Below are 23,400 nucleotides of genomic sequence, written 5' to 3'. Positions count from 1 at the left end.
ATGGCAGGGAGACGGGGCGGACGCTCTGAGGACAGTCTGAGGAGCATTTTTCAAACGTTCAGTTGGAATGTCTTCGTCCCCCGTGGAAAGCAAACCTAACCTGGGCCAGATCTCGCACCTATGTCTCAAAATATGCTCCACTTCTCTGAAACCCGCCGTTGTCTCCCACCACTCCTCCCCCCGCGACTCCCTCTCAGTCTCTCCCCTATGCTTAAACACTATTCCCTCAACACCTGCTTCTTATGCGAAGACAGACGCCCAAACTAAAAGTGACAGCACGTCACGTGCGGCCAAAAGAGCGAAGGGCCAGTGCTAAAAATCCACACCCTGTCTTCACCTGTCACATTTAAGAGCTGCGCAATATCAACATTTATTTGCTTTCTTTATGTTTACCCTCCAAACAACAGAGGCTCCGGCTACCGAAGCCACAGCTGAGGCTTTGCTGTAGTGGGAAGCTTCTGGTCTGCAGAAGAAAACCACTTTTTCCAGATTTTTCCAGAGTTTTGCGGAGACATCTTGAGTGAAAGTGACACGGTCCAAAGTTAACAAAGTCTTTATCCATAGACACACAAACACCCAGATTCCAAGAAGTTGTTCTTTCTCTTGTCCGGCCAAGCCCGAGGTCGAGTCCTTACTCTCAGCAGGGGATTGGTCCGGCGGAGAAGACGGCGGGCGTGGTCAGCGATGTTTACCCCCGCACATGCTCAGTCCGGAGCGCACAGCAGTGAATCATAGACTCAAATAAAGGGGAAAAAAAAGGTTTTTTTTAATCGTTTCTCAGATGTTACAATCTAAGCAGCTGGAAGTTGAAACTGAGTTTCTGCAGTGAGTGACGGAGACTCACAAACGGAGTCAGGAATATGAGGACTGGGAGTGGGTGCGTCTTCTTTTTCGATGATATCAGACTTTCCCCACCTCAAGTGACGCTGCAGAGCTGACTCTTTTGAGTCTTTTGCTGTCGTCACACTTTACCAGCGTCAGTGTTAAGCTTTAACCTTTCCCTCTGTCAGTCGCGATGTTAAATGCATCACTTTATGTGCAGAATGTCGCCGGGCAACATGAAAACAGGACGCTGCCGTACGGAGAGAAACCCAGAGAGAGTTGTGTGGCACGGATTCTGTGAACTCACCTTTGAGCTTCTCAGTTTATTTGAAAAGCAGACGATGATGCTGAAATCGAAATGTTTCACCGTGTATTTTGCAGCCCTAGCAGAATGGAATCCGCCACTGACTCGACTCAGATTTTTAAGAGGTGAAAGGTCACGTTGGAATAGGGGATAAACCCAGTGTGAGGTTAAAGTCTTGTCTGTGTAGTAGTTTAGTGCTACTTCTCACACACACACACACACACACACACACACACACACGCTGTTGTTACAAGCCCTTGAAAAGCCATCAGTCGTCTGGCCTGGTTCACTGGCCCGGATCCTGGTTGTGTAGTGTTTCCACCGGCCTGGGCCAGAACAACCTTTCTCTTGCACCATTCTGGTTTGGACTGGACTGACTCAACGCCAGTTGGACCTGTCTGTCCTGTAAATCTCTCCATCACTGCAGAAGGTTGCTCTAATTCTTCACCACGCGTTTCTCACCTCAAGGATTACCATGCTTTCTTCCACTGTTTATCCAGCCCTCCTTTCTCTCTCTCTCTCTCTCTCCCCCTCCACCTTCCTCCCTCTGTTTTCCATTTCAACCTGCTCCTGCAGGACTCTCTCTCTCTCTCTAGGCACATGCTCATGCCAGTTATCTTCTCCTCTCTCTCGACTCTCTTTCAGTTCTTCTTTCGTCTGGAAGTCTGTGCAAATTCTTTCTCAGGCTGCAAACACTTTGGCTCACAGATGCAGCCTCAGTGTTGTCCTCCGCGCCGGAGTGGACATGTACTACACAAGCTCACATTGACACACACACACACACACACACACTCACCCATGTGTCACTGGGTGCACGGGCTGCTGAACTGCCAGCTGGGGACATTTGGATCTCTAATCACAACTTGCAGTTCCACTATAAACTCAACTCTGAAGGATTTCCAAACCGCACCGTGTCTCCGAGGACTACTGTATCTGCTCCACCCATTTGCATTTGCATGTTTGAGTGTTTCTGCGTGTTTTGTATGTTTGCACAAGTCTGCAGTTGCTCAATAAGTGCCCGTTATTTCATGCAGTTGGACGTTTGTCTCGTCACTGTCATCGTAGACTCTTTCACTGTCTGAGACAGAGAGAGAGAGAGACAAAAGGCTTTTATGTCGGTCCGTGAAATTGGCTTAAGGCGACACAGATAATTGAGTGTAAACTGCCGAGGAACAAGATTATAAACAGAAGATGGAGAAATTAAAGGATTTAAAAAAAAGTTGATGCAATGTTGAGATCACAGCCTTTGGGGATTATCGGCAAACATGACTAACACATCCATAAACCATTTGTCTTTGTCCCCTTAAACTCAATCCTGCTCTTTGTAGTCTTTCCAGAAACAAAAAAACAAAACAAAAGAGAGGATCTTGGCCACACAACCACAAACCGTCATCACGTATCCTCCTTGTGGACGTGCTGTTGAATCACTGCAGCTGTAGCATGTACTGTAGCTTAGTGTTGTTTTGTTTATAATCATTTGTTTCTGTTCTAATGAGCTGTTCCTGGAAGGCTGCAGCAAACCGCTGACCACCAGCTAGTGTAGCGTAGCCCACACTGCTAAATTAAAGAGGAGCTCCATCTTAAAGGCCACGCTTCACTGGAGCCTGGACTTAGATGTCAGCGCAGCACTGTTGCGACTAGTAAACAAAACATTTGTTACCAAAAAAAGACAAATTCAGTTTATTTCTGCTCTCTCTTGTTGAAAGTGTGAACTATTAATGTTAAATAGGTCATATTTGATATTTGCTTAAAGCTTTACTTTACATCTGAATAACCAACCATATATATATATACATATATATACATATATATATATATATATATATATATATATATATATATATATATATATATATATATATATATATATATATATATGGTTAATTCCCCTTAGAGTATATACATATATGTGTGTGTATATATATGTATGTATATGTGTATGTGTATATGTATGTATATATATATATGTATATATATATATATATGTATGTATATATATATATATATGTATGTATATATATATATATATATATGTATATATATATATATATATATATATATGTATATATATATATATATACATATATATGTATGTATATATATATATGTGTGTGTGTGTGTGTGAGCTCTGATTATTGTATAAATGTGATCAAAGTGTTACCAGCAAAAAGTAATAGGCCTATTTTTGTGGCCATTGTAAAATGAGAAAAGTCTATGAACATATTTGAACAAAAGCCTTAAAAAGTAAGTAAGTAGAACTATTCCTCTTAGGCTTTTTTTTTTTACTTTATATTTAATTGACTTAACTTACTTTGTGAAGTTGTTCCACCTTAAATAGCGGGCACTGTTTAAGGTTTGTTTATCCCGAAGTATCCCAAAAATGATTTCAGACCGGTCACTGAAATCTTAAAAAGCACAGTAGCTGTTAGACAACTTTTGCAGAAGTAAAAAAGTAGAACATTGCATCGTAAAAGTCACATAATTATACCAAAGTACTCTCCACCGCTGACTTGTTCCACGCCGTTGGAACCTTCCAACTTCCAACCATCACTAACCTCATTCATTAATGCAGCGGCTGTTTCTCAGTCAGATTTTGCGTGAGATAGACGGAGGTGTAGAAGTTGCTGCTCGTCTATTTATAAGAGTAAAGGATCCCTGTGGGCTGCTCTAAATAAAGGGCTTGAAGGAGCAGCAGGGGCTCGTGTGGGTTATTTCCCAGCTTTCACAGCGATGGAAAGCCACAGTGTTGAACTCAGCCTTTCGAGGAGTTTGTGTGTTCTGTTTAACATCTGTTCTGTGGAGTATTAAAAACAAAGTGTTGTTTTTTTTAGGGAAACAGGTGGACATGCAGAACCTGCACTTGCTTCTCATTACTCGCATGTCCTTTACTTTGTGGCCTCCTTTATCGTCGTCGCCTGCTTTTTCTTGAATCCATCTCGCGATGTCATCTCCCAGACTGCTGTCTTAGCCGGATTCCTGCGTGTGTATTTATAGACGGAGCTGAAATCATTTGCCCACACAAAATCTCAAACATGACACGTTGATTATAGGCCAGCGCAGACTGTCTGAGTCTGTGAACTGTGACCAGCAGCTGATGCACAAAAATGACCACCGAGTGACCACAGATACACTCGGACCAAATGTATGAGCGGTGCCCATGTGCGGTCTGCTGATGACGTCTCTTGAATGGCAGAAACATGTAACTCTCACTAAACCAGTACATTTAAAAACTGGGTGTGGAGGCAGTTTTTTTTTTTTTTTTTAAACCTGGAATAAGTTAGTGTCTGCTCTAGTTTTTACTGTCAAAATTATTCGATATGAGATTTTGAAAGCCTTTGCACATCAACGGTAATGTGAATAAAGAGCATGAAATGATTCAGAATTTGGAGGCGAATTTGATGCACCTTAATTATTCGCATATGACAAAAAAAATGGCTTCATTAAAAGGAAACTGTCTCTTTTACTCACTAAAGTGAAAGAAATACCTGCGCTACAGTCAACACTTCAGAAGAGAGGAGAGCTTGTAACTTAACTTTAACTCTTACAGCTCAGAGCATTTCGGCTGCTTTTTTCCATGACTATGTTTAAATGTACAGTTTATACAGAGGCTATAAGAATGTGCAATGTAGAGAGTACAACCTACAATGATGAAAACAATAGAAACACACCTGCGCACAAAGTACTGAAAATGTTTAAAATCGGATTGAATTTGTGAAATTTAAGTTCAAAGGCCCAACAAAAATAAAATAAAAAAACCTCACACTGAAAAAAAATGAAGATATACAGTATAATATTGCTCGCATGAAACTCTAGGTTAAGAAATTAACCCCAGTTCTTTGAAACATGAGTGAGGTATCTCACTATGGGACACGCCCCTACGCGCTTGTCCCCAGAAGCTTTTCTTTCATTACGCCAGTCCTGACTGGCCGGAAGACGTGACGTCTGCCTCCGGAGGAGGGATTCCCTCCTGCTTTATAAGCCTGACGTCACGTCATCTCTTCAGTTTCAATAAGCACACCTCTTCCTCGCTCCAGGCAAGGAGGGTGGTCTGGTGAGATACCTCACTCATGTTTCAAAGAACTGGGGTTAATTTCTTAACCTAGAGTTCTTTTTCAACATTCGTTTCGGTATCTCACTATGGGATATAGAGACTCCCGCATTGCCAGACAAGCTTATCTCGAAGACCCGTTACCAGTCTATGACCAGTTAAATAGACACACTTGGAACAGCACATACGCCCAAGACCGTATGAGACAGCGCATGCGTCGTGACGTCTAATTTGTAGAATCTGGTGAAAGTGTGTGGCGTTGCCCAGCTGGCAGCCGCACAGATCTCTTCAACAGACACACCGTGAAACAGCGCCCAAGACGTGGCCATACCACGGGTGGAATGAGCACGTACGCCCACAGGAGGACGCTGCCCCTTGCTGTTATATGCCATAGTAATAGCACCCACGATCCAGTGTGACAGACGCTGCTTCGTCAGGGGTTTCCCCAAATGTGACGTAGCCCAAGACACAAACAGCTGTTCCGATTTCCTGAATCCAGCTGTCCTGTCTATATACGTGCGTAATGCCCGCACCGGGCAGAGCGTGTTCAGCCGTTCATGCTCCCGCGTCGAAAAGGGCGGAGGATAGAAGGCTGACAGTTCAATAGGGCGGTACGCCACAGAAGCGTTGAATACCTTAGGTACAAACGCTGGGTTAGGTTTCAGTAAAACCTTCAAATCCCCATTCAAAAATTGCGTACATGCCGGGTTCACCGATAGCGCATGAATGTCACTGACTCGCTTAGCCGATGCCAGTGCCAGCAATAAAGCCGTTTTAAAGGAGAGCATCTTGAGCTCTACCTTTTGCAGCGGCTCGAAAGGTGGTAGAGACAAGGCATCTAGCACCATTGGTAAATCCCACGGAGCCGTCAGGCTCCTCGACACAGGGCGAAGGCGCCGCGCTCCCTTCATGAACTGGCAAACGAGAGGATGTTGACCCACCGTTTTGTCCCCAAAGCCCACGTGACAAGCCGAAATAGCGGCTAAATACACCTTAACAGTGGAGAAAGCCAGACCTTTATCCATCAGACTCTGCAGAAATGTCAAAATAACAGGAACAGGACTCTGGAAAGCAATGACTCCTGTTCGTACGCACCACTCCTCAAACGCACGCCATTTGCCATCATAGGCATAACGTGTAGAGGATGCCCTGGCGCTCTGAATAGTTTCAATGACATTACGTGGCAGTCCGACAGTGGTCAGATTCAGCCTTTCACGGGCCAAGCCCACAGAGCCATACGCTCTGGATGAGGATGAAAAATCTCTCCGCGCGCCTGTGACAGGAGGTCCCTGCGGAGAGGCAACGGCCACGGTTGGTCGCATAGCAACGGATATATCTCCGCCAGCCAGTGTTTTGCTGGCCAGCGGGGAGCTATCAGAATCAGAGAGAGACCCCTCACTCTCACCCTGGCGAGAGTAGGAATGATCAGCTCTAATGGGGGAAACGCGTACAGGAGGACGTGCGGCCACTCGTGTGCCAAAGCATCCAGCCCCATTGGTGCGTCCTGGTCGATCAGCGAATAAAACAGAGGACACTGTGTGTTCTCCTCTGACGCAAAGAGGTCCACCTCTGCCCGACCATATCTTTCCCAAATTTGAGCCACCACCGCGCTGTGGAGTTTCCACTCCTTGTAGCGGGGACTGCCCCTGGACAGTAAATCCGCACCCCGGTTCAGGATGCCGGGCACGTGTGTGGCTTTCAGCGACAGCAGACGAGAGCTGCTCCATACGATCAGTCTGTGTGCCAGTGTGTGCAGATGACGTGAGCGTAATCCCCCCTGCTTGTTTATATAAGCCACCACTGTGGTGTTGTCTGTCCTGACGAGAACATGTCGCCCTCTCAGATAGGGCAGGAAATGTCTCAGCGCCAGTATGACGGCCTGGAGCTCCAGACAATTTATGTGAAACACACGCATCTGCGAGCTCCAAACTCCATTCACTGTCCTGCCTTCGTGCGTGGCACCCCAGCCCGTCGAGGAGGCATCCGTTGTGATCACTTTCCTCGTCATGACGGTTCCCATGGCAACGCCTGAGTTCAGAAACGCCATGCGTCTCCAAGGGCGCAGCGCTATGACGCATGCCATAGAAACCAAAACTTGGCGGTGACCGTGGTGCGTCGGACTCAGTTTGAGTGACGCAACCCACCTCTGAAACGGCTTCATCCGTAAGCGGCCGAATGGGACCACGATCAGAGCTGATGCCATCAGCCCGAGAAGCCGGAGACACAGTCTGAACTTTAGCAGTGTCCCTCGGCGAAAAAGTGCCAGACAAGCCTGAAAGGCTTTCACCCTTTCCGCCGACAAACACGCCCTGAACGCGACTGAATTCAGAGAAAGACCTATAAAAGAGATGTTCTGAGTCGGCGTCAAAACACTCTTTTCCCAGTTTATTCTGAAACCCAGGGTCATCAGATGCGATATGAGCAGTCTGGTTTGTGCCTGAAGTTGCTGGGGCGACTCCGCTGCTAGAAGCCAGTCGTCTATGTACGTTGCCAGCCGCATCCCTCCCTCCCTTAGAGGTGCTATTGCAGCTTCGGTGCATTTTACAAACACCCGCGGACTCAGAGAGAGCCCGAACGGGAGCACCAGGTATTCGTAACAGATGCCTTGAAAGGCAAATCTGAGATATTTCCTGTGCGGTGGATAAATAGGGATGTGAAAATACGCGTCCTTTAGATCGATGGATATGAACCAATCGCTCGGACGCACGAAACGTATTAGAGCTGCGTGTGTTAACATTCTGAACGTGTATTGTCTCATGAACCTGTTCAGCGTTCGCAGATCTAAAATCGGTCGCAATCCCCCTCCCCTCTTGGGGACTAGAAAATATCTCGAGTAGAAACCGCTCTGGCTCTGCTCTGGCGGTACAACTCGTATAGCTCCTTTGTTTTGTAAAGAAATTATTTCTCTTTGCAAGACGAGAGCTTTCTCCCCCTGAGCCTGTGACTGCACTTCCCCTGTGAAACGGGGCGGGGTGGTTGCAAACTGGAGCCTGTAGCCCCTGGTCACAGTCTTTATGACCCAGTCTGGTGCCCCGCACGCCTGCCACTGCTGGGTTCGGTTCGCAAGCGGGCCCAGCTGTGGCCTGCCCGCAGCACCGGGCTGAGAGGGAACGATGGGCTGTGTGGCCACCGCGCACATTACACCCATCACCGCAGGTTGCCGTCCCGCCAGTGGAGAATTGGCTCCCTCTAGCGGGCTCATCTGCAACTGCACAGGCTGGCCTGGCTGCAGTCCCGCTGGTGGAGCAAGGGCTCCCCCTAGCGGGCTCATGTGCACGGGCCTGTTCTGTTCTTTTGTCAATGTTCTTTTTTTCATGTTTGTTTTTTCCATGTTTTTTATTAACACTGGTAGCTGCGCCCTTGGCACATGGCCTGGATGCGCGCCTGCAAACATTTTTAATGAACATTTTGGCATGGGGAAAAAACACTGGTGTGTGCTTGTGCACTGGTGTGTGCGTGGTCGACGCTGCTGTGGCCCCACTGAACTCTGTGCAGGTCCGACCTTTTCCCTCTTCGCCTGGACGTGAACGGCGAGCGCCGACATGGCCTCTGCACGCCTCTTGTAGGGCCTGGAACATGCCCTTGCGAACGTGGTGAACAGAACATTTTCCCGGGGGGAAAGAGCAGGTGTCTGGCTGCACCTGTCTTCCCACCCTGGTGACAGCGCTCTAGGTAGCGCGCCGCTTCTTCTTCGCGCCCACAGTGCCCGAGGAGCCGGCTTGGTCTCCAGATGTCACGGTGGGAATGAAGGGTTTCTTTGCCCACGCACCCTTGAGCTCTGGTCGCTTGCCCCGACCTCGGCCGGCCGGCTGGGGTTGTGGCTGAAGCTTAGGGGTGCGAAATGCTGGGCGGGCCACAGCTCGGGCAAACGCGTGCTGGGGTGCAGGGGGGGGCGGCGATTGCACTTTCCTGGGGAGACACAGTTGAAGTGCTTCACCTTCCCTCTTCTTCTCCTCGCAGCGTTTCTGCATCGTGGCCACCGCTGGGCCGAATAAGCCTTTTGGGTCCACAGGAACGTCGAGGAGGTGTGTTTTCTCCTTTGGAGAGAGGCTAGACAGGTTCAGCCACCTAGCTCTTTCCTGGGTGACCATAAGAGCCATAGCTCTCCCGGAGGCTTGGACAGCACATCTGTGTAGACGGAGGCAGAGGTCCGTGACCACGCACAGCTCGTCCCATACAGCCGGGGTGGGTGAGGTTGACATGTCGTCCTGTAACTCGGCCTGGTACGCCAGCAGCAGCGACGACGCGTTCAAAGCCCTCACGGACATGGCCACAGCTTTGTACCCCTTTTCAGTGAGCGACGATTGAAAACAGTCAGCTTTGGAGGGGAGGGCTGGACCCACTGAAGTCAAGGTGGACTTTCGTGTGGGGTGGAGGTGAGAGGCCAGCAGGGGCTCAACTGGAGGAAGACGGGAGAAACCATCTTCTTCCATGTCGACCCAGTCCAACGCCGACCCTCCCTGGACGGGGTTTTTGGTGGAAAGGGGGTTCTTCCACGACCGCGTCGCCTCCTCCAGGCACTCGGGGAATGCCGGCAGCAGCTGTTTCGAGGCTGATTTGGCTTTAGGTAGCCGCTTACCCTCATAACGAGACGTGGTGGTCTCTACGGGGACTTCTGGCCACGTAATGCCCAGCTTTGCAGCTGCCCTCCTGCAGACGACGTGAAGGTCCGCACTGTCAGTCGGGTTTGGTGAGCCGCTGCGTGCGCCATCGCCGAGCACCGGCTTTGCAGCCGGTGAAAGGAAAGAGAGACCGGTCCCCTGCTCGTCATCATCGGAGCCGAGGCTCACGGACTCGTCCCCTATCTCGGAGTCACAGTCGTCGATGTCAACTTGTCCCATAAAGAAGTCGGGAACGTGATCATCTGGGTCAGAGAGCGGGTCGGCAGCGTCGAGTTGGTCACCCCAGCTGGCTCCCGCGGGGATGGTGTTTCCCTGCGTGCTCTCCGTTAACTCCGCTGGCGGGGGAATGGATGCCCCCACCATAGGATCCGCGGTCGACAGACTAGCTTGGCGCGCTAGTCGGCGACGGCGGGTCTTATTCGAAAGACGGGCGCAGTGTTCACAGGCAACCGGAGATGCTAGGGCGTCTTGGGCATGTTGCAGCCCGAGGCACGCAGAGCAAACGGCATGGGTGTCCGCTCCGGCTATCTTGCACCCACACGCGCATGTCTTAGGTGAAATAGTCACCTTCTCCATGGTAAGGAGAAGAGAACTATCAAGCTCCGTAATTAAAACACGAAGTGGTGAGCAGCTAGTATGGTGGCTAGCTGCAGTAGCTACTGTTTGGTGACAGCCCAGCTACTACACTCAGTCAGCAAAGTAGGTCGAGGTAGCGTTCGGCGAACGAGTTGTTAGCTCACTCTGAGAACAGCAATGCTATCCCGATAGCTACACCTGCCGTCTGAGAGACGCTTCTGAGAGCGAGAAGAGGTAATAAACTGAAGAGATGACGTGACGTCAGGCTTATAAAGCAGGAGGGAATCCCTCCTCCGGAGGCAGACGTCACGTCTTCCGGCCAGTCAGGACTGGCGTAATGAAAGAAAAGCTTCTGGGGACAAGCGCGTAGGGGCGTGTCCCATAGTGAGATACCGAAACGAATGTTGAAAAAGAACTCTATTACTAACGGGAAAGCTCACGCTGACTGGATCCAGGTTTGAAAAATTATAAACATGCAATAAATCACAGGGAATAAAACATGTCTGCCGTCCAAAGGCCATTCTTCACGCTCACTTTTAAAAAGGAGGTGCAGAAAGTGCTAAATACTTGTCAGCCACGGACGATGAATGAACGCTCCCCCATTCAACGAGGTCTAATCCCGTCTGGCAGCACTTTAATAACGAATGAGCTGACGATCAGATGGGTTTTTAGGAATGAAAGCTACTTCTCGCAGCAGCAGCTTTTCTCTGTGACCCAGTGTTTCGCCTGAATTTGAAGCAGTGCCCGTGTTTCCAAGAGGCCAGTCAAGGGTGAGAGAGTTCCCCCCCCCACCCCCCCACGCTCCACCCACCTTAACACTGAGCTGCTCTGCCAGGCAGGATTACCATGTGTCAACAGCGTCAGCGTGTGGACGCTGTGTTTGTGTGCCACTGCCATGCATGCATGTGTGGAATACCTATATGTGCGTGAGAGCATGAGAGTGTATGCTGGCGAGCACAGCACAGTGTGAACTGTCGTTAATAACCAAGATGTGATGATCAATGTGATCGCACCTGTGCCGAGCACAGCGCGAGACGCTGAAATTCCTTCCCTTTGCCCTGATGAGATGGAACACACTTGGCACTGGACTGGCACTGTAAGGAAATCCACTCTTTCAATGAAATGAAGTTCCTAATGACTCGTAATAGGTGTATATTTCTTTATTACCTCTGCTTTTAAAGCGTGTGGTTTTGGGTCTTGTTGCTAAAAATACCCGAGTGAAATAAATGTCGTCATGCTCAGAAAACTATACTGAGCATTTGTCAGCGCGGAGGACTTTGTTCATTTCTGTGTTTAGTAGCTTAATGAAGTCTCTGCATCATAACCAGTTTATAGCTTCGTCAAGAGCTGAGCAATAAAACAAACAGTGCCACTGTGTTTCTCTTTTAATTATAAAGTGGTTATTGAAAGAGCGACGCAAGGCCCGTTTCACATTTAGTTTTCATTGTCTCTTTACGGGATAAAATAAACTTTTCTTGCCGGTGACTCACTTAGGAGAAGTGACTGTTAATTGATTAGTCAATCAGCATAAAATTTTTTCACGGCAATTATTCTGATAATCAAATATTTTGTTATTTTCCTTGTAAAGGCTGTAAAAGAAGACGTTGCACTGAATGTATGTGAGAATATCTCGTAGACAAAACAGTCAGTCAGGTTGTTGAGAGAATGGATGACAGTTATTAGCTGTCCTACTCAAATGCAAATGCAGATATTTACTTAGACCTCCATCCCCTTCTCGTATCAACAAAGACCGTATGACAGTTCATGCTCCTCTGCACTGTTTCACCACAGTCAGATTGTGCCACATTGCATGAGTCATATCTGAGTGAATGTCAGTGTACGTGGGAAGCTAATGTGACGTGTCAGCTTTTATCTTAAATCCTTGGTAAGTTGCTTTGTTATACGTTTTCCTGTCAACACCTACGTGACTCGGTCTGGTGGGCGACAGCTTCTGTGTGCTCAGGTTCTACTGTCTTTGATTAGGACGCACCTTTGACATGATGAATCCATTTATTTGTCGTCATTTAATCGGACATTCTCTGTCAGATTACTTCAGCTGTGTCGTTACGACTCGTCCTTAAAGCAATTCCATGGCCACTTAGTGTTATTTTTTTATATTATGTGGCTGTGATTCTGTGATTATTATTGTCGTTGACCACCGTGGTTTATGTTTTGCTTCATATTGTGTCCTTAAAGCTGATTTACGATGATGGGTGGGTTTGATTTAAAATGCCCCTAATTGTAACTGCGGTGCACAGGCCGTGCCAAACATTTCAGCTATAAATACTCATTTGCTGGTCTTGTGCGAGTGCGAGCTGCCATCTGTTGTTTATTGCTGCGCTGTTGCTCTTCGCTCGCCCTTTGGCCAGTGTGGGCCGGTCGCATGCCAAACTCCTGTCACTGCATTATCACCAAAAAATGTTCAAATGCTGTCAGTCCTCGCAGTTGTTAAGTTAAGTTAAGTGAGACATTTTCATTTCTGTGTTTGAGTCCAAACACTGTAAACATGTTTTTGATTATGCAAGTGTATACGTCAAGGGAACGTGTGTAGGATTTAGTGACATCTAGTGGTGAGGGTGCAGATTGCAACCGACACATTACCCACTTTCCTTCTCTTCTTCTGAGCCAATAATGAACTTTAGGTCATGTTAAAAAAAAATATGAACAGAACAATACAGAGGCAGTGTTTTGTCTATTCAGGGCTACTGTAGAAACATGGTGATGCTACATTGACAGACAGACAGACAGACTATATTAATCCCTTTGGCAGGTTCCCTCGGGGAAATATATATACACACACATATACATGTGTGTGTATATATACTGTATATACACACATATACATGTATACATAGACATTACATTTTTATGCATGCTGTGTTGAAGATATGACGTGTTCGTTTTCACCATCTTGAACATGTGCTCGCCACACGCCAAATGCGCTTCATTTGGCACCTGATGAAGGTTAACAGAAAGTGACGCGTTGTGTGCGTGTGTGTTGTATGTGTGGCCTTGTGAGGACCAAAACATTGTATAAACCGCACAGAGTGAGGACATTTTGGCAAAGTGAGGACATCTCGGTTTGGTCCTCGCATCTTTAAAGGGCTTTTTGGGGGTTAAAACCTGTTTTTATATGGGGTATAGGGTTAGAATTAGGCTTAGGGGAAAGGTTGAGCACTTAGTTGTGATGGTTAAGGTTAGAATAAGGGACTAGGGAATGTATCTATGTCTGTCTGTCTGTCTGTCTGTCTGTCTGTGTGTGTGTGTGTGTGTGTGTGTGTGTGTGTGTGTGTGTGTGTGTGTGTGTGTGTGTGTGTGTGTGTGTGTGTGTGTGTGTGTGTGTGTGTGTGTGTGTGTGTGTGTGTGTGTGTGTGTGTGTGTGTGTGTGTAATGCGTGCGGCGGTGCGCGTGCGTGTGTGTTCAGAAGGACATTTCACAGTGCCTGTTACCAGACGCCACGGGATGTACATCTGCAGCAGATCACCTTGTCCCCCATGACATCATCATCATTGTGCCCATGCTTAAGCCACACACACTTCTTTCATTCCATTCCTCATATACACACATGCCACTGAACACGGACAAATTCAAATCTCTGCTCTTTTTCTGCACCCGTCTCTGTTTTTGGTCCATTTGACCTTTGTGACCGTGCACATATCCTGGAAGCTCAAACCCAAAACAAGGGAGTGGTAGCTTCGCAGTCCAGTCCAGTCCAGCCGGTGGTTTAACCTGGCACTGACCAGAGCTGCAACCTGAGAATGCAGCCTGACAGCAGCTTCTGTCAAATAAAGTATTTATCTAGCAGGCCAAGGAGGCCACGACTCTAAACACTTTGAATCTTTGAATCTTTGAATCTTTGACTCTGCCACCATCTACTGTGTAATTAGTGAGCGCTTTTTGGTTCTGCAGATTCTACTTATACATGGGAGTAACACACACACACACACACACACACATACACAGAGTCTGCAGAAAACACACAACTAAATAAATAAGTACATTATGCAAGCAAATCCACCGGGTGTGCGCACAACACTGCTGTGTGGAAAACAGGCAGCGATGGAGAGAGTGATGGTTTGGAAGAGCCTGATTCTTTCCGAGCAGTAATTAGGTAAGACAAATATCACCCAAATATGATTATAATGATGATGAATTTAGTCAAATTAAGCCAAATCAGAAATTGAGGATTTTTGGAAAACTCACTGGCGTTGGGGGGAAAGATCTTGGCCTCCTGTCACCGGTGGTTGGAAGCGTTTTGTTTCTCACTCTGGCACCTGACTGTTGCTCTCGGTTTATGGTGAACGTGTCTATTTATGAAATTTCCATTGCTCCAGTTATGTTTGGGAGTCATTGTGGGAGGAAACTGTCAAACCTCATTTTTCTTTCGGACACTTCTGCACTGGTGCACGTGTGTGTTTGATATCGTTGCAGCAAGAGTTCAAACTATGCTCACTATTATTTCTGCACTAAATGAGATTGCAAATGTGTTGATAGCACGTGTACTTGTGTCTGTACTGCGTCATCTCTGTGCTGGAAACACATGTTTCTGTTTTCAAACAGAGCCCTGTAAAGCTCTTTTGTTGGAGTTCATGAGAAAAGTAGCACACTTCAGTGGATCCACAGCTCTCGAATTCTCCCCGCCGTGGAAATATTCTCAGACATGGCTGTCTATGAAGCCATTACAGCCGCAGTTGGACTGCAAGTGCATCATTGCATCAAATGAATTTACTGTCACCCCTTTGTCACGCGGATTCCACAGATTTTTTTGTTTCCCTCTTTCTTCCATCAGCCCCCTTCTCATCTGTCCCTCACTCTAGTGTGAGACCTCGCACCACACAGGCTCTCTTTATGCCGTCTGTTTGTTCTGCAGCGCCATCCTCGCCGCGCTCGCTGGTGAGCAAAGTCTGATGAGGACTCCTGCTGCTGCTGCTGCTGCTGCTGCTGCTGCTGCTGCTCCAGCTCCAGAGACTAAAGAGATTAGATCTGAGATTGAAGATGCAACACAGTCGATTCCTCTTTCGGGTGTGACATTCACACATGGTCACCACCACATACACACACAGTTACAATTAGGATCCTGCCGTTGCTTAACAATATGCAGAGGGATGTGTGTGTCTCCTGCCATCACCCATAATAAAGGGGTCTTTTCCACAGCTGAATGAGTCCCCCGAGCCAACACTCTGTGTCAGGAAGCAATAAAAAATCCATTGCACACTTCAGCCAACATTCTCTTTAGTCATGAGCCTGAGTTAGTTTCCTATTTTCAGGAAACATCACAAGTATGGTTTTCCAATCAATGCATGTGTGAAGTTTGGATTAAGATAAGCTCTGTGGTTTGGCTTAGACTTGAACTGGTTAGGGTTAAGGTTAAGGGATAAGGCTTTGGTTAGGCTGTCCAAGCTACTGTCTCTGTATCAGTGTGCACATAAATCTGTAGTCCCTGCTGGAATCATTACTTTTCTCTCTCTGTTGAAGTGATTTCAGGACATTGAGGAAGCCCCAGCTGCCATATACAGTTCTTCTTCTTCTTCTTCTTCTTCATCTGCAAAAGACTCGCACACCGATTTGATAACAATTTGGTCCTGTTTTCCCTCTCACCCTTACCCTCTCTGGCGCGTCCTTCCGTCTGAATTTCTTTTCATTTCCTCACTGTGCTGTACGCTGCCCGCAAAAGCTGCTTTTTCCTGAATCGGATTCCTGTGTCACATGACAAACACAGAGGAGTTCTGCTACTCTGGAGGAATTCACTGACTCTTTCTGATCCCTCCTTCATATGGTACTTTTTATTTTTGCCCCCATTCTGCCCCTTCCTCTTCTCCACACTGGTGATTTACACTTGACAGACGTTCTGCATGTGTGCGCGTCCGGCGTGTGTTTTTTTTATTGACTGTTATTATAAGAAGCCACAATAACACAAACGTGAGTTATTTGACACGGCAACATTTTCACTTATTTGCATTCTTACCTTGTTTCCACTGAAAAAAAACATCCTTTTACATTTGAACAAAGCCAGATGTTAGAGGAGTTGATTTCCTTGTGTATTCTTCAAAATGTCCCAATTATTTATTTCAGTTGTGAATCCTCACAGATGTGATTGTTGGTCCTCCATGTGTATGTGTTGGCTGCGGGGGTCAAAGACGGCCGCTCTGTGCTGCAGTGATAGAGCAGAGTGCAGGTTTTCTCTTCAAGCGTGAAACCTTAAACAAGCAGATACGGAGTCGATGCTCAGTAGTAGATATTCTGCAGACTATTATGAACCAGTGTGGGCTGTTATGTCGAATGCACAAAGCACATATACTGTAACAGCAGGAGTCGCTCACCCTCTGCGTTCATGAAGGCTGGGTTTTTTTTTTTTTAGCCTATTCATGGGCACAAGAAGAGGAAAAAGACATCATGACAGGTCAGCAGAAATTCAAAAATACATGCTGAGATTTGGTTCACCAACATTCTATAACAAAATCTAGATTGGTGATGATTCTGCAGTTCGGTACGACACACACCCAGGTCTATCTATAGCAGGTGACTCAGCTGAATCTTAAGACAAGGGTGGTAGATGTTTAGAGTTTCCACAGCTGGCTGTTTGTCTGTTTTCTGTTGTCATTGTCATGATGAAAGGGCTTGTAATGACACATTGCTTTATCAATTCCTGCGGCCTTTTCTTGTTAATGGTTACCAGCTACATTTAAGCACACATAGGAGCTGGGTTTTTTTTGGGGGGAAATGTTCTGCTTCTGGTAAAAAAAAAAACAAAAAAAAACTCATGTGATGTTTCACAAGAGAGGCACTTCCTGATCGGCTGCATGGGCACAACCACTTTACCAAGAAGGGAAGCATATAAAGGAGTAAATAAAGGAACAGGCTTCAGAGTACCACGTTTACATCACATGCAAAATGAAAACAATGAATTCTTAAAAACTGATTTAGTTTGGTTCAAGCTCAGGCTTAAGTGATAGATATTGTAAACAAGCAACTAAGGCTGGGTGTTTTTGCAGCTTTCACTCAGACAGAGCCTTCTGGTCTGTGGTGGTAAAAAAAAAAAAAGGTCAGGACGCAGTGAAGAAACTGGAATAAACAACAAAAAGCATGTGCTTTAAATTGTAGGTATTTTAATTTATATTTAGTTCAGCTGTCGAGACCAAACTCTATTGTAATTAACACGAGATTTATTTGACATACTTGTACATTTACTTGCATTTTGTTGTCAGGGAGTGCGGGAAGTCTGTATGTTGTCAGGTTAACAATAACACGCTCTTTTTCTTACATGAGAAAAACTTCCACATATGGTGTGTTTTTGTGAGATGTTGTAAAGCAGAGGTACTAGTTGCCCAGTTTGCGGTTAGTTTGTAATGGTTTTGGCTTCGGCTGAAGCTGTTGTTGTTGTTGTTGTTGTCTGTTGTTGTCGCACATGGGTCTGTCATTAAATCTCTAAATATTCGACAATAACATGGATTCTGGTACATTTTTATCTTAGACACAAAACATGTATGTGTGTTCCCTTTGTGCCGACATAACGACATAATGTGCAGTTTAACCCAGGACATGGCATAGAACGGCTCACCACAGCATTGTAATGAATGATTGTTTAAACACATCAATATATTTTGAGGCTTCCTGTCCTTTCTTTTTATTATTAGCATCTTTAATTATTCTGTTCTGTGTGTGAAATCTACCCCTCGTGGATGCCGCTTAAGTTTTGGTTTAAACTTAAAAGCTCCCCTCCATTTGACTTCTTTTGTAGGGATGTGTGGCAAAAATCTCCGGTCGGTCAAAATGGCCACCGCCTTTATCCATAAGGACAGACTAGCGAGACAGCTGGTGTCGTACCCACGTGTCCACAAGCACAGACGAGGTACGTACCATCCGTACAAGCTTACTCTGGTGGTCTCTCCAACGGACGTGCGGAAATAGCTGACGGAGCATGCATTTTACCAGAAACCCCTGACGGAGTCACGTCCCGTGGTTTCACCATATTTTGTGCCCCTGACGTGGCGTCGTGTCACAACATCTCGTCTCTCCACGCAGGAACGCAATAGCAGACAGAAGAGTAGTTGTTTCGCCGCAGCATTTCCTCACTGGCTGATGAGTTCCTTCTTTTTTTGACTCTGTGGCGTCAGACATCTCGTGTTTTCTTGTGTCCAATTTTCTACTTCATGGCTCATTTTGTAACGTCAAAGTGGTCTGATTTCAGGGCTCATAGAGAGGAGAGTGGGTTCACACCAGGTCAAAAAAACAACAACAAAAAAAACAATGTGTAGGAAATCGGTGCACAGAAAAACTCTCTAAATGATATCACATCAATCAGACAATTAGAGAACAGTTTGTAGCACAACACCGAGAGCGGTGTCTCTGCTGAATCCTCCTCAAACTTTAAATTCAGGAGTCCTGAAGCAGCAGCAGCAGCAGCAGCAGCAGTGTGGCCTCAGGGCCTGTGGAAGGTGTGATGTTCTGCTGCTCCTCACATGGTTGCTTTGCATGCTCCAACTACTTCATTTGATTTCATGCACTTTGCTTGTCCTCATTCAGTCTGCTTTTCAAGTTTTAAGACATCAGACGACTCAGCTGGGGTTCCCGTGTATGGATTTACTTCCTCATGTGTGAAATCGTCTGATGGTGGTTTGGAAGTCGCCAGTCAGGGAAATGCACTAGTGGCCACATGCATAACTCATGAACTATTATCTGAAATGGTTGAAGAAGAAGTTGCTAGATTTGATTTAAAGACTTCAAAGTGTCTGATTTTGCTCTTTAACGTCAGTGCGTTGATTTGAAGTCAGGGGATGCAGGCACTCGCGTGGATATTTCCCTAGGGCTTAGATGAATCATCACTGTTTTCTCTGTGATTCACAGAAGCATTGGAAATGATTAAACGTTACTTTTTCTGGAGAGCATGCTTTCTATTTTGGGCCGGTTCAATTAGTGGTACGTTCCAGTTGGCCAGTATATAAGTTAGCAACCACTGGTGTCCACAAATAACACACCGGCAGTCACACGTCTTCTAACCCCCCTGGACGTATGATTTCTATACATGTGTCTATGTTCTCACTGCCTTTCCTGCTCTTTTGCAGCAACCAAAATTTCAGGGCAGCAAAATGTCCACAAATTAGCCTCCCTGCCAGGGTTTGGTCTCGGGACACCTGCAACAACATATAGCAGGGGCACAGAAACATGTCTGTCCATTGTTGATTCTGCGGGGTGATGAGGAGCAGGGCGTTGTAGTACTAGTGGGTGTAGACCCTGACCCTTAAGCTTAACTCCCCTCTGTAATTAGGCAGATGGGCTGAGCTACTGTACGTGTCTTAATTTAGGGCCACTCCTACTGTCGAAATCAAAGGGTTGGGTGACCACACACAAATACACACAGCTCACAGAGAAACAGACACAGAAAAGCCTGCATTTGTTTGCATATGTTCTCTATTATGGCTCGAATGTTTAGCAAGGCCTTTAACCATAGATACGCTCTCAGTTTAACTGGGTGTGTTTTACACAGCTGGATCAGGCTGGTGTTATGTCATTTCTGACTGCTGCACAGACGACTTGTACTTCTTTCCTTTCCCCCCCCGTTCTGTTTATGTTTGATTTTTTTTTTCCTACATCAAGGTCAGTAAGGACATGAAACAAATGCTAACTCTATAAAGAAACTACAGCAGGATGTGGTTAAGGATGAGAAAGTGTAGTCCTCGCAGGCTGAGGAACCTGTAATCTCCTCTCACATACTTGTTGCACATTCCAGTGCAGGAGCTCTGTAACCTTCCATCTTTGCATTTGAGTCGTGACCCACAGCAAAGCAAAGGACTCCTTTAACGTCAGTCCGGGCTCCTATCCTCCTGGCCTTCCACTCAACGGCCATTCCTGTGTGGTTTTCCGCTCCCACCTCGAGCCTATTCTGGGATGTGCTCTTTCCTAAGGTCTACTTAGCCAGCTTGCCAACTTCACAAAGCAAATGAAACGGTGAATGCTCTAAATACATGTTTATGAAGTTTCTGTACTTACTGTAGCATTCCTGGCGCAGGCCAACACTAAGGAGAGAATTCCAGAAGGAGGGATTATCCTGGTCTGGTTTGGTCAAAGGATGCAGCAGAAACGATTCACCTATGTTTTCCTCTGTGTCCATCTTGTCTTTGCAAGTTTACACCCAAAAGACCATACATTTGTGTTATTATGCATTTGTCAGACATCATAATCTCTCATTTCTTTTCCATTTCCATGGATTTACACAGCGGTCTATAATAATGTGGATCAATCTGAAATGGCTGTACAGTTGTAAGTCAACTTTCAAAGTCGACAGCTTGACTTGAGGAAGAAAAAGAAAAATCAGCTCAGCTAATGAGGTGGCTGTGGTGGCTTTGTTTGTTTTTGAGTGTGTGTGTGTGTGTGTGTGTGTGTGTGTGTGTGTATGTGTGTGTGTGTGTTGGGTCTGGCTGCATGAATTGAGGCTCATCACATGTGATGCTTGAAGATGATTTGTAGTGGCTTGACGTGCATTGTCCTGAAACTTGTGAGAAAAATAGTTTTTGCCTCTCACCAGATTTCTTCTTCGTAATGACTTCCCGACATGCGCTTGAATCACGCGGAAAATAACATCGAGTAATTGGCTTTATTCACATTACGTTCCGCTCTATAACTCACTCGGCTGAAAGATGTTTGTTATTAGCTTTCAAAATTGCATGTATTGTTCGACAAATTATATCGTGTTGATTTGGAGAGCTCTCTTGTGTTTTTTTTTGTGCCTTGTTTGTGTTTGGTGTCTCTTGAAGAATCCACTCACTGGGGAGTAAAGGCTCCACAGATGATTCATGTGGTCCATGTTGCTAGTATTGATTAAATAATTGTACTTCAGAATGGTTGTGCACTCGTTCTTAATGAGAGGCAGGAGATCTTGTGACACAGTAATCCAATTAACCAATCAGCTGCATGCCTTTGCATCGCCCCACTGCAGTGAGTTTCTCCTTCACTCACTCACTCACTGACGCACACACCATGAACTTGAAGATGTGTTCACTTCAAAGGTGGCACTGACCTTTATTTCATTTGTGAATTCTTTCTTAACTTCCTAAGTGAGACCTTTGCCCTGCCACAGTAAACCGCTTCTCTTCTTGGCCATTAATGATCTGTGTTTTTTCTTTTTCCAGAGATACAAACACATGAGTGAAAAAAACACTAAGTGGTTCAACAACAGAACACCAGGATTAACATATGTGCCTGTGTTTCCCTCAGATTATATCATGTTGATTTACAGTATATCATGTGGTCAGGAAGTAGGAAGAGCTGTGCAAAGGTGACAAAATGGACCATTTGTATTTGGTTTTTGTTCATAAAAATGATGTATTTCCAAATTTCACAAAATCAATTTTTTTTGTATTACTTTTTGTTCAAGTGTGATTACATAGTCGGTGAAAATGATTTTTTTTTATCTGATTATAGGTTGTGCTGAAAAAGGATATAAGACACTCTATATTGCACATTCTTATAGCCTCTGTACATATGTTTTAACATAGTAATGGAAAAAAGCATCCTAAATACTGTGTGTTCTAAGGGTTAATTTAGTTTGTTTGGAAGTCATTGCTTTTGTGGCACTGGGCAGACTGTCTCAGAGACATACATGAAGGGGATTATTAGGTGAATTTGTATATGTTGGCATTTGAATATCCATTAACTTCTTGATTTAATTCAATTTTGACTCAGATTTACTCCAGTCAGTGTAAATAAACAGTATTGAGCTTGTTTTGGAGCATATTCATGTCAAACACAGTGAAGTGAAGCTGTTGGTGCACACACCCAAAGTACAGTGTGAGTGTTCATTGTAGGTTCTTGAGGTCAAAACGAGAGTTCCCCTCACTGACCTCACACAGGGAATCAGAGCACAATGAGGTCAATGACTACAGTGTCATATACAGTGGCCGTTAAAGTTTATTTTTCTCCCTCTGTCGGTGGTGGGAGTGGAGGGCAGCTGTCAGCCTTTACAAGCCTTGTGCGCTGGGAAAAATGAGTTCCAATCTTCTATCCAAAGCACTAATGAGAAGCACACGCGGGTGGGGAGGGGGTTGGAGGTCATAGTGGGGCTGGACTTGGTTGTCCTTGATGGATGACAGAGAGGAAGGAACCGAGATATTTGCCTCTCTGCATCCTCGCCCTGCCATGACCTCAGATGACTCAGAGAAAAGCTGCAAACACATGCCTCTCTCAGCATTCCTCAGGAAAACCGTGTAAAGCCACGAGAGCGAGACAAAGACAGATGCTAAGATGAGGAAGAGTCTAAAAAAGTTCTCAGGTGGGTCATAGTGCAGCTGTGTCGCTATTTAAACATGAAGCACTTGATGGATTAATAAGCCGTGGCATCCACAGGAAGCCACGCAGGTTCTGTCTGTGTGTGTGTGTGTGTGTGTGTGTGTGTGTGTGTGTGTGCGTGTGTGCGTGCATGCATGCACATGTGCGTGCATGACACTGTAACAGAGCCAAAGCAAAGATTGCAGATTGCATCTCGGTGTTAGACCAATTACTCAAAGCTTACGCACCACGATATATAAGTATAAACAGTACTTACAAAGTCTTGCAATACACTTCCAGCACAAGGATATAATAACATCTCTACATGTTCGCCATGTGGGAGACTTTGTGTGTGTGTGTGTGTGTGTGTGTGACGTCTTGCAGTTCTCATCAGAAAAGTGACATGGATCACATTTCACAGACAAAGAAACAGAGACTTTTTCCTTGATGGCTTGTTTCTTCTTTTCAAAACTTAATCCCCCTTCATAATCAAATTAGTCTTTCCTTTTTTTTTGTCTGGACGTACGTGGCACCTGAAAGCTATAAATGTGACAGGAAGTGATGTGTCGTCTTCCTGTGTCTAAACAGGTTGTTTATCTGTGTGAAGCCACGGCCTGGATTTTAGAGAATAGACTGAGAGCCAGGCATGGTTCCTTTATTGTGTCGCAGTGGTGAATGAATTCCACTGTTTCATCATAAAACAGTGCTCCATATATATATTGTATAAATGGGCTCCAGCTCTGCTTCATTACGTCGGCTGGCTGAAT

At 45.8% G+C, this 23,400-nt stretch overlaps 1 protein-coding gene across 1 annotated transcript in view; it reads left to right on the top strand.

Annotated features, from left to right (window-relative positions):
* usta (uronyl 2-sulfotransferase a) overlaps positions 1-23,400 on the top strand; it is a 54,164-nt gene that overhangs the window by 10,479 nt on the left and 20,285 nt on the right. The gene's annotated exons all lie outside the window — the stretch shown is intronic.

This window comes from Solea senegalensis, linkage group LG17 (assembly GCF_019176455.1).
Source record: "Solea senegalensis isolate Sse05_10M linkage group LG17, IFAPA_SoseM_1, whole genome shotgun sequence".
Classification (NCBI taxonomy): domain Eukaryota; kingdom Metazoa; phylum Chordata; class Actinopteri; order Pleuronectiformes; family Soleidae; genus Solea; species Solea senegalensis.
Note: the sequence above shows the minus strand (reverse complement) of the source record. Positions and strands in the feature narration are given on the sequence as shown.